Below are 10,725 nucleotides of genomic sequence, written 5' to 3' on the forward strand. Positions count from 1 at the left end.
GGGGGGAAATAAACCCAGGGCAGGGTTGGTGTGACCCCCCCGCCAGCACCCTGTGCTGCTCCCGGGGTGGCACCGGTGTCCCGCAGCCATGCGCTGCTCCCCTCCTGCCCAGTTCACCCAGTTTGCTCCTCCAAAGGCAGGCAGCATCTCCTGGGGGGGGGGGGGGGGGAAGCAGAGACCTGGTCCTCCCTGTGTTCGTGAGGAGGGCAATGTTCATTATCATCATCATCATCTCCCATCGTTGGCGGGGGGGGGGACGCAGGTGGTGGGACCGATGCGAACGGGCAGAGGAGGGGGTGAAAGAAGGTGTCACCACCAGACCGAGGGCAGCGGGACCTTGATGCCAAGGGCATCCCACAGGGAAGGGGGTGCTGGCACCCGCGGTGCCCCCCCTCCCCGCACCGGGCTCCCACCCAGCCTGGGAAGGGCCAGCTCGCTTCCTTCTCACGGCACAGCCCGGCCTCGCAGCCGGCGGTACTGGCCAACTTCTGAATTTTCCCGTTGTTGGTTGTCCCCACCCGTCCCCGCTGTTTCTCAGGGTGTTTTGGGTCCCGCCGAGGTCCTGCCCTGGCCAGCGTCTCCCCCCACCCCAGTGCTTGTACCATGCTGAGGTGGCCAAGCGCTGCCCCGGGGGGGTTTTTTGGGTCAGCGGCCCCCACCACAGCTTCCCACGGAAACCACGGGGTGGTGGAAAGCACCAGAGTGCGGGGTCATCTGCGGCTGTTTGGCGCAAACGGTGTCAGCAAACTGCCCGTGCCTCAGTTTCCCCAGAGTCCTCGTGTCGGGGAGGGCTGCGCTGGGTGGGGAGCGCAGACACCTGGTCGCGTGAGCTGAACCCCACAAAAGCTGCCCCCCCCCCCCCCCCCCCAAACACCCCCCCCTGCCTGTCGGGGCTGCTGAGTGCAGCTCGGGGGAATGGGGGGGGACAGAATGAGCTGGCTCCAGCGTTTTGCATGGTCCCGGAGGATTCCGGGAGCCCACAGGCCCCGGGTGTTTCATCTCAAGGGAATAACGGGGGGATGTAACCCCCCAACTGTGGGTCCAGTCCTGACCGCCCCCGGCTGTGATCTACCGTGGGGCTGGGAGAGAGGCAACCCCACACGCTCTCACACACAACCACCCTTTGCTGCCAAACACGCCCTGCACACACATGTGCGTATGGACACGCGTGTGCACACGCCTCCCCCCTCCAACTTCCCCAGGAAATGGCGGCAGTGCACAAACGTCTTCGTGGTGCTCACCGGACCTTTCATGTCCCCCGGGCCCCGCTTTGTCCCCCGGCCGTGCCAGCTTCCTTCCCAGCCTCTCCCCTTCCCTGCCTGACGCCAAATGCCTGCTGGGGTCCCATTGCCAACCCGGCCGGACCCCCCCGAATCCTTATCCCAGCCCTGGGGTCCCTGCCGTGATGGAGGAGGAGGAGGAGGAGGATGCACGAGGAGGCTGCCGGTACCCCCACACGCCGCCCGTCCCGGAGTCCCCTCAACTGGGGGGTCTGGAAAGCATTAGCCAGCCAGGCTGGTGCGTTAGCCACTAACGAGAGGACGTGAGTGTGGGTCCCGCCACCAGCCAGAGAATATTTCCTGAACTGGGTCAGCTGGAATTCTCCGGGAAAGGAAAACAAACCCAGCGAGAGGGCACGGGGCTGGGGGAGGAGGGCAGGCGCAGCAGCTCTGCCCTGGGGACCCTCAGGACATCCCGGTCCCCTCCCGGTGCCCTTGCTGGCACCTCTGTCACCTTCTAGTGACAATCCCAGTCTAAGTGTCCCTAACTGGGTGGTAAAACCGTCGTGGGTTTTGTGTTCGGGCTGCCCGTCCCCTGGTCTCTGCGCTGGGCCCCCCACCCGAGACCCCCTTTCCCCTGTGGGCACGTGGGGACGAAGGAGCCAGGACGGTCGCCGGACATGGGGGCTGCAGCGGGGACCCCAGCTCTCCTTGGAACACCCATGGGTGCTGCTGGGGTTGCCCTGGGTGGTGGCCTGCCTCTCCCACCCTCTGCCTGGGGTGGGGGGCACAGTCGGGGCAGGCCAAGGGTGGGGTGAGGAATTTGGGCCGCTCTGGATTCCCCCAGGATCTCCCACCCAACTCAGCGTCCTCAGCCGTCAGCGGCACCACCGAAAGAAGAAAATGGAAGAAAAGTGGAGGATTTGAAACAAAAATGGATCTTTTCTCCCTGTCCCTGCATCTTGGGGACGCCACAGCCTGGCCCTGCTCAGCCCAGAGCAGTGGGAACAGGACGGGGGGGTTCCTGCGGGCCTCCCGCTCCTGAGGTTGATGTTTCAGGTCTTGATAACCGTGAGCGGTGAAAAAGGGCTGAGCAAAATGTAAAACGATGTAGCAAAGCGGCTGCAGCCGGGAACATGGGAGCTGAGAGGCGTGAGGGAGGATCTGTAGCCCCTCGCCCGTCGTCTCGGCCGCCGTTCGTAACGTGATGCGGGCGAGAGCCGTGTCGGGGACATCGCCTTGACAGCGGCCGTCCCCGAGCGCTTTTAAACATCGTCCTTCGCTTCGGGCTCCGCGTCCTGCCCCGCGCACACCGGGGGGGGCCAGCCGGGAGCCTCTCGTACCCCCCCCAGCAGCCCAGCGTGGCCCCGACGGTTCAGCTCCAAGCTCCGGGGCTGGAGGGGGATTTTGGGGGCGGAAAAAGGTGCCTGGATGTGGGGGGGGTCCCCGTCTCCCAGGGTGCCCCTGGCTGCGCTGGGGGGAGGGCACCCTTCACAGGTAACCATGTCGCCTTAAAAATGTCCTGTGAAGCTGCTTTCTCTGAACTCCCCCCGCAAGCATTCGGATTTTTGAAGCCGGTGTTTTACTGCCAGCAGTTTTGGCAGAAAGTGCTTTTTCCCCACCAGAAAGCTGAAGAGAAACCCTAAATCAGAGCATTTCCATCCAAAGCTGCTGTTGCTGCTCTTCACAAAACCCCTCGTGAACAGGAAAGCCGTTTCTCCCTGCTGCGGCGGCTCTTTTGGGGAGAACCAAGTGTATTTTTAAGATGAGACGACTTGTGGAGCACGACCCAAGGAAGGAGATTTGCGGCCTCGGCGGTCGGGATTGCTCCCTGGAGCGGAGCTGAGGCTCCCTCTGCCATTCCTGAGCCTGATCCTCATCCTCCTGATCCTTATTCTGTGACGTGGGGGCCACAGGCACGTTAGTGGGGACGTGTCCCCCCGCCAAAGCCGGGCACAGGCAGCAGAAAAATTGCCTGACCACCAGGAAAATGCTTCCAGCCCATCCTGGCGTTGCTGTGGATGGGAATCAGGGGGTATTTTATTCGTGCCGGCTCTCGCCCAGTCCCCCCCGAGCTCGGAGGAGCCGGGTCCTGCCCGTGGGGACGCAGCGAGGCCACAGCCGACCCCAGACCTTGGAGCATGAAGGTCCCAAGTCCCTTTGCTGCGGGTCTTGTGTCCTGCTGCCCTCGGGAACGATGCTCCAAATACTGCCACCCCACTCTTCCACGAGGGACGTGACACAACCGCCCAAACTTGAGAAACAGTTGCCGGAGCCTCACCACCACCCCCCCCACCCCCCGCGACATTTATTTGCTGTTTTCAACACTAGTTGCTCAATTTTATGGGTTAAATCCTGGCTCTTCTCTGCTTGGGTGGTAATAACCTCTCGCACTATGGTTTTTGCATCCTGTAAATGCCCATTTTCACGTTCTAGCTCTTTCACCCGTTGCTGTAAAACTAAAACATCCTCATCCAACGCCTTTATCCCGCTTAGCAGAGCCCAGCCTAACTTCCCTGCCAACTTTGCTGATGTTTCTGAAGCATCACGAAGAGGTGAGCTCCGCAGAGCCGATTCAACGGCTCCTGGGGTTAATTCTTCCCACTTCGCTAATTCTGGAAAATCTTCTGGACTGTCCAATGTAGCAAACAACGAAGTTACCGACCCGCAGGTCTCTGGCCGGGGCTGTCCCGGCACAATGTGAGAAAGAGAAGCTCTTGCCACATCCCCGGGAGCTCGCCGGGGCCCTCGGAGCAGCCTGGCACGGCCGGAGCATCACCCCGAGTTGGGACCGGGCTGACGTGGCTCCAGGTCTGGGGTCCCTCAGGGATTGGGGAGTACGTAGGCACTGCGTTCAGGAAAAGCAAACCCTTGGGTTTAGGCTGAGCTGGGCTTAGGGTCTGGTTTTGTCAGGAGCCGCTCGGGTGGGAGCGATGCCGCAGGAAACCCGCAGTCCCCAGGGTGACCCTCACCTGGCCTCGGGGCTGCAGCAGCCCGTGGCCCGTCTCGCTGGGCTGGCAGCTCCCTGGCTGCGTGGCCACGTCATATCACATCGCATTGTACCTTATTGCTCATTGTGTCACAGGAATAATTTAAGTCGCTTTTCTCCATCTGGGACTGCAGAAAACCCTGTCTGGCTCTTGAACTAATGAAGCGTCTGGGATCAGTGACTCGAAATGCTTAAAACACTTCAGTCCGGCGTTTCCTAAATTTAAAAGTCAGATTTGTGCATTTGAAATTGATTTTTCACTTGAAAGCCTCCTTTGCTTCTACATATGTGAATGCTAAAATCTCCCAGAGATGTTGAATCCAACCCAAAACATTTCCTTTGAGTCAAGCAACAGCTCAGCCTGAAACTTCGGCTCTCACAAGCACAGAAACCAGCGGCGCCTCCCAGGCCACCTCACGCCAGGGCTTTTTATTTATTTTTATTTTATTGGTGGGGCTGGGCAGGTGATGCTCTGCCCGTAGGCACGAGCAAAGGTTTGAACCTACAGTGCAGCCCCGGTCCTCAGCCCGCAGCATCCCCTCACCCAGTGGGGCTCTCTTGTGTTGCTCCTCCAGCTGCTTCCCCCCCCACCTCTGTCTCAGCCCCGTGGCCCCTCACCCCTGGGTCTGCACCCCACCAGCAGCCGCCAACCCCCCCATCCCATCCCATCCCACCCCATCCCATCCCATCCCATCCCATCCCATCCCATCTGATTCCATCCCATCCTATCCCCATGCCGTGCCATGCCATGCCATACCATCCCATCTCACTCCATCCCACCCCATCCCATCCCATCCCATCCCATCCCATCCCATCCCATCCCATCCCATGCATGCCATGCCATGCCATCCCCATCCCAACCCATCCCATCCCATCCCATCCCAACTCATCTCATCCCATCCCATCCTATCCCCATGCCATGCCATCTCATCTCACCGCATCTCACCGCATCTCACCGCATCTCACCCCATCTCACCCCATCCCATCCCATCCCATCCCATCCCATCCCATCCCATCCCATCCCATCCCATCCCATAATATCCCATCCCCACCCCATCCCATCCCAGGGGCCCCTTAACCCACCCCCTGGTTGAGGGCTCCAGCCCTCCCTTCCCACCTCACACCCCCTCCCCACAGCTTTTCCCCCGCCCCAGACCTCAGCCAGTGTCCGGGGAGGGGGGGGGAGCCGGGGGGACCTCCTGGGGGCCTCGCACCTACCCCACTGCCAAAGAAAATATTTACCCAGCGCTGAAATGAGCTGGGCCAGCTTCCCAGGGCTGGGTGACCCTTGGCAGCCCGCCGGCGTTGGGGACCCGGGGGGGGGCCGGGGGGAACCGCCTCTTCCCGCAAGCCTGAACGGGCTCGGTGGGGCTGGAGGGGAAGAGTTAAATACCTGGAACCCCCCTCGGCACCCCCCGGCGCATTCCATCGAGAGGGGATCCATATGTGCCTGGCTCTGGCCATGCCTGGGTGGCTGGGGGGCGTCTGCACTGGGGGCGATGTGGGGGGGCTCGCAGAGGTGCGGCGGCTGCGCCCAGACCACCGTGCGGGAGGTCCCCAATATCTGTCATAAAGTGTGTGTGTGTGGGGGGCAGGGGCCAGGGGGCTGCCCCACCGCCCCCAGAGCAACCCCTTTCCCTTCAGACCACCAGCCCTGGCTGGCACTTGCCCCCCCCCGGACCCCCCCGCCCCGGGCTAGGGCAGTGCTTCTCCATCTCCCCTCCCAAAGAAAAATAATCTCTGTTGACTCAGGTGCCAGTGCTGAGCGCGGTGACGCCGGGGCTTGGCCGCGGTTTTACAGCCTGTCTGCCAGCGGAGCGGCTATTTATTTTATTTTATTTGTCCTTTTCTTTCAGCCTTTCACCCCAGAAAGGTTAAGGTGAGGCTTTGGGGGGGGATTGCAGGGAGATTCGGCCCCATCCTCCAGCGCCTCCTCCTCTCCCGCCTGTTTCCTCCAGCTCCCAGCTGACCGAAAGCCAAAAAAGCAAATTTTTTTTGGGGGGGAGAACTGCGTTTTGCCCCCGTTCCCACTATGGAGCTGGTTTTGGGGTGCCCTCAGCCGCGGGGGGCGGGCCCTGGGCCAGATGCCTGGCACATCCCTGCCAGCCAGGGCGGGACGGTTGATTTATTCTCGCTCTTCCCGCGGAATTTTTTCCTCTCCCTCTTGACAGCCCCCCCCCCAAATTCCTGGGATGCCCCCAGGCAGTCCCTTATCATGCTGGTATGCAGGAGGGCGAGTGGAGACCTTCCCACCGTTCCCCCGCCTTGATTTTTCCCGAGTCCTGGCCCCTGGAACACGCAGCCAGACACGTGTGTGCTCAGACATCATGGGGTGAGGGGGGGGAACCCCACGGAAGAGCTTTTCCCCCCCCAAAAGATGCTGCAGCAACGGCCACCCCTCCCTCCCTGGGCGCTGGGCACGGGTTTTGCTGACGCACTGCACACTTTCACTGATTGCCCTGATTTTTCTTCATTTATTTTGACTCTGGTTCCCCTCTGCAGGCGGCCGGCACCCCGGGGGAGCGTGGCTGGGGACCTGGAAAGAGGAACTGGATGGGGCCCTGCCCTGGCTGCTGCCCCTGGGGACAGGCAGCGGCTGCGTGGCCGCCAGCGGCTGATCCCGTGGGGATGATGAGCTCCTCTGGCCCCGATTTGGGAATGCCCGTGGGTCCCGTGGTTTGGCTGCCTGGGGACAGGGGGGTGCGGGGGGGCTGCCAGCCAGCACTGCCAGGCGCTGGGGTCCTGAGCATCGGCAGGGCGAGGGCGACTGGGGCAAGGGGGCTGCTGGCCCCACGGATGAGCCCGGAGAGGGGGACGAGGCTCCGTGGGGGCTCACCCAGCCCGATTGTTCTGGAGATGGGTGCGGGTATCCAACAGCTCTTGGAAAGGGACTTGGAAAGGATAAAAAAGCAAAAATTTACCCAATGACCAAAAAGTAATATTTCTCATATGATCTGCAGCTCAGAATCAATTTTTTCTTCTGGAACAAAATCGCACCATGTAAACCAAATGATTAGCTGTTGAGACAGACGATTAACCTTGAAAAAAAACCCTTATTGTGCATACCTGACAAAAAATGGAAGCCTAGGTAAGATTAATGGGATTAATGTGGATATTGGGAAGTATTTCTTTGCAGAAGGGGTTGTTGGGCGTTGGAATGGGCTGCCCAGGGCAGGGGGGGAGTCCCCATCCCTGGAGGGGTTGAAGAGTCGGGTTGACCCAGCGCTGAGGGATCTGGTGGAGTTGGGAACGGTCAGGGTGAGGTTCATGGTTGGGCTGGAGGAGCTTCAAGGGCTTTTCCAACCTCCATGATTCTGGAGTTCTGTGAACCTGCCTATGTCTGCCAGATTCTGAGGGAACTAGATGATGATTCTGGTGGGGGGAGATCGCGACCCCCAAGCCGTGACCCAGCGCCTCGCCACACCCCAGACTCAAAAGAAGTAGGTGGAGGGTGCAGACGAGGCGTGGGGACTGACTGACACGCTGAGAGTAGAAATCATAACCAATTATTTAGTAGATGTGCCTCAGTGTACTGAATATGTGCAAATTTTGTGTATAAATAGTTGAGTTGTGGAAAAGTCCCCCGAGTGCCCAGGCCTGAATAAATCAAATGTTTCTCCTGAGTGTGTTAGGGGTGGGTTAGTGCACGCTGGGCACGAAGCTGCTTTTTGGGGAACTTTAGGACCTTCCGCTGCCCGCCGTGGGGGTGCGTTTGAATCTGAGAGACCCCGGAGAGCGAAGCGTTGACACCCAGGCCTGGTGGCACCCAAATCTCGAGCGGGGACGGCAGCACCCAGCGCGAGGGCGCAGCGGAGACGGCGTCTGCTCCAGCAGAGGGAAGCGGAGGCTGAGGAAGCTGATGCAGAACAAGGGCTGGAGCTGGGTCGAACTGCCTCAGGCTTTGCTGCCTGGGGGCCAGGTGGCCACCAGCCCTTTCCAGAAGCCCTGGGACCTGAGCCCAGATGTCATACGGACACATTTCCCCAAGTCAGGGTTTTTTTCCCTTGATGCTGTGTCAGGAACCGCAGCTCGGCTCCTTCCCAAAAAGGGGTGGGAACGCGCGATGACCCCACCTCACCTCAGCGGCACCTCCTCCCCGCACCGGCTCCCCGCTCCCCCGCAACGTTTTTCCGGCACTGCACAGCCCGAAGGGGAGTGGCGGGCAGCTGCCTGTGCTGCCTCGCTGGCTCAGCACCCGGCCCAGCTGAGTCAAGCCTGGCATGGACACGGAGCAGCTGGGGAAGGGACGGCGGGACACGGCACGAGGTGCCAGAGGGCACCTTCCCACACTCCCAGCCCACTCACACAAGGTCAAGTGTTGACCCTGAGCCAGCAGATTTGAGGGCCAGTGCTACCCAGAGCACTGGCGAGCTAAAATAAATCCCTTTATTTTAGATATAGGCACCCGTGGTGGAGGCTGGATCTGGATCCTGCCCCAAATGAGCCCAAGATGAGCTCAGCCCCTGCCTGAAGGTCCCGCTGCGGGGTCAGGCTCGGGGCGGCCATGCTGCTGGGATGATTTGGTCCCGAAAAGCCGAGTGGGTCGTGCCCCAACCTCCTCATCCCCACGTGTGGCTGCCAAAGGCCGCGACGCCGAACTGGGAACCCGCTTCACAAAATCCCAGAATCCCAGAATCATCCAGGTTGGAAAGGACCTTGAAGATCATCTAGTCCAACCGTTAACCCAGCACTGACCGATCCCAACTCCACCAGATCCCTCAGCGCTGGGTCAACCCGACTCTTCAACCCCTCCAGGGATGGGGACTCCCCCCCTGCCCTGGGCAGCCCATTCCAACGCCCAACAACCCCTTCTGCAAAGAAATACTTCCTGATATTCAGTCTAAAACCACTTTGGGGAGGTTGGCCGAGTCCTCTCCTTATTTTGGACGTGCTGCAGTGAAAACCCACAAATTAACAGCCAGAATAAAGCCTCTGGGTGATGGGTCACCCCAGGGAGGACGCTGGCAGTGGCACTGCCCACCCCAGGCAGGGGGATCCCAGCAAGGCCCTAAACCTGGAGACCCTCTGGGCGTGCTGGGGGGTGTCGCCGGGGCTGAGGTATCGCCTGGCTCCGGCTCTGGCCAAGGATACCCCGAGGGGCTCGGGGGTGCCAGGAGAGCAATACTGCAAAGAAAATGCAGCTTCCCCATGTCCCGCACGGCCTGGGGTGCTGCAAAATCCTCCCTTGGGGACCACCGCAGTCCCTGTCCTGAAAGAGCCCTGAATCAGTAAAAAGTAAGAAATAGTTGATGATGTCAGCCACTTCCCAAAAGCAGCGGCAGGGACAAACCCCTGAACGGGGAAGTGGTGCTGGTTTGGGCTCCTCACCCCCCGCACCAGATAAATACCAGTCCCTGGGCGGCGAGAGGGGCAGATGCCACCCCCGATGCCACCACTTGGGAACCGGCGTCACCAGAGGCACCGGCACTGCCAGGTAATGCCGCTGCTCCCTGGGGACACCCGGGATGGGGACCCCCAGGACAGAGATTGGCCCCGGGGTTCACCCCCTTGGGGCTGGCAGGGTGGCACGGGGTGGTCGTGGGCCCCTTGCCATGGGGTGGGACAGAGCAGCCCCCCTGCCCCGCACAGAGGGTGCTGTCCCAGCCTCGGGGACTGGGGCAGGATTAGTGCCGGGACAGCCGCAGCGGTGGGGTAGGGTTGGGGTACAGGGCTTGTCCCCTTCCCTCCCTGCTGCCAGTGCTGCCCTCGCAGGCAGCAGGAGGGCACAGGCAGCAGTGACGTGGGCTCCCCGGCCCCAAGGAGCGGTGTGGTGGGTGGGAGCACCGTGGGGACGGGCAGGGGGGTCCGCATCCACCCCTTGTCCTGGGGGGACACTGCTCATGGTCCCCATTTCTGTTTCTCTCTCTGCACTGGGACATGATGGAGGCTGAAGTGTCCAACACCAGAAGTTGCCCCTCTTTGCCCTCAGCCCCAGTTGTCACATTTCTACGCCAATAGGTGATTTTTTACTAAATCTTGAAGAAGTTTGAGGTCTCCCTTGAACTTACCAGCACACTCAGGAGCCCTCGTCCAGCAGATGGGCCGGTGGGATCCCAGGCTGAGCGCGACTCTGGGCACAGAGGAGACCGGCGCAGGGTCCTTCGCCTCTTTTTCCCGGTGCACGACATCTAAATATTCTTGCCCAGTTGGTATTAGGTGATAAAGCACAACACGTTCTGCTCCGGCGTGTGCGACGTGGCTGACATCGTGCACATGGGCGCTCCCGCAGGGGCTGCTACAAATGGTTTTGTCAAGAATTTTTTACAAATGTTTTAATTTTATTGAGCTGACAAGCAGCAGGGCCCCACCACGGGCTGCTGTGTCCCCCCGTCGCAGCATGGGGCAGGTGGGCAGAGGGGTGCTGGGGTCCCCATCCTGTGCAGAGGGTCCCCTCGAGGTCACGCTGCCCCGAAACCGAAACTGGGAGAAGCGCGGCAGAAGAAACGAAACTCGGTGTCGGCACAAGAGAGGAGCTGGGAAGCCGACCCCGGTGCTTCCTTCCTCCTTCACCCCGAG

The sequence above is a fragment of the Strix uralensis genome, chromosome 4 (assembly GCF_047716275.1).
Source record: "Strix uralensis isolate ZFMK-TIS-50842 chromosome 4, bStrUra1, whole genome shotgun sequence".
Lineage (NCBI taxonomy): Eukaryota > Metazoa > Chordata > Aves > Strigiformes > Strigidae > Strix > Strix uralensis.